Source organism: Eumetopias jubatus, unplaced genomic scaffold (assembly GCF_037043125.1).
Source record: "Eumetopias jubatus isolate StellerSeaLion01/CBP00866 unplaced genomic scaffold, mEumJub1_p1.0 scaffold_9, whole genome shotgun sequence".
NCBI classification, from domain to species: domain Eukaryota; kingdom Metazoa; phylum Chordata; class Mammalia; order Carnivora; family Otariidae; genus Eumetopias; species Eumetopias jubatus.
The window spans coordinates 21863868-21865092 of record NW_028274815.1 but is presented as its reverse complement, the minus strand read 5'-3'; positions in this window follow the sequence as shown (position 1 = coordinate 21865092).

The window sequence follows — 1225 nt, the reverse complement described above, 5'->3', positions numbered from 1 at the left end:
CCACCCCCCACCACACACCAGCACACCAGGCTGCTGGCTGTCTTAGAAACAACAGGGCACAGCTGTGGACCTGGGCACGCTGAGACCAACACCCAAGGGAAAGCCTTGCTCTCATGAAATGTGACCCTTCCCAGGTCAGCGATGCTCCTGGAACTGGCTAAGAAAGCACAGGCTGAGCCTAAGCCAGTAGTGTTGAATCCCAGGCTCTCCTCTGCTCCCCTGGGGCTGTTGCGCTGTCTTCACATCCATAGCCCCAGTCCTGCACCAGTGGGCCAGGCTGGGCTTGGGGTGGGCTGCCAGAGATAGTGCTGGACATCAACAGGGGGCATCCCAACAGAACAGGGATCTAGCTAGCTGAAAAAGGGTAGGTGTGGCCCAGACCAGGAGGCTTGCTGACAGACTGGGGGAAACAGGAGGCCTCTCTGTGCCTCAGTTTCTTCTTTTGTCAACATGGTGGCAGTGGCGGTGAGGAGGGGCAGGCCGTGGGGCCTCGGATGAGGTGTCACTGCCCCTCTCAGAGTCTCACTTCCTTATCTCTTGGATGAGGTGCCATGGTAGATGATCCCGCAGGCCTTGCTTAGCTTCAAACAACTCCAGACTTGGATGGGCTGAGTGAGCAGAATGATCGGAATGCAAATCCCACTGCCAAGGAGGGTCAGAAAGTCTTTCATGGGACCCTGACATGGGCCACGAGAAGAGACAAGGAAGAGGCCCCAAGGCCCTGACTAAGGGTAGGTTGAGGAGGCAGCCATCCAGAAGCAGGAGAATCATCTGCCCACAGCCTGGCCTGACCTGTCACTGCTGGGCATTTCAGTGCCTCTCTGAGGAATGTTACCAACCCACTGCTTCTTTCAACCATTCATTCAGAGAGTATGTATCAGTCATCTGCTGTGTGTCAGGCTAGGCAGGTTACATTTATTATCTCTAGTCTTACCACAACCCTGAAAGGTAGGTATGGTTATGTCCACTTTAGAGATGGAGAGACTGAGGCAAAAGGCAGTGCAGAGAACTGTCCAAGGTCATTCAGCTGGAAGAGCCTTCAGTCTGCCTTCCAAACCCATTCTCTTCTCCATACTGGCTCCTGGAGCCTCAGTTTTTTTCACCTGTAAATGGAATAGCTAATTACACTAGAGTCTCTGATCTGACACAAAGTTTCTGCACCCTTGGCCATGAACTCGCCCTACTGCAGCACCCCCACCCCCGGCATCTTCTGGCTCCCTGGAAG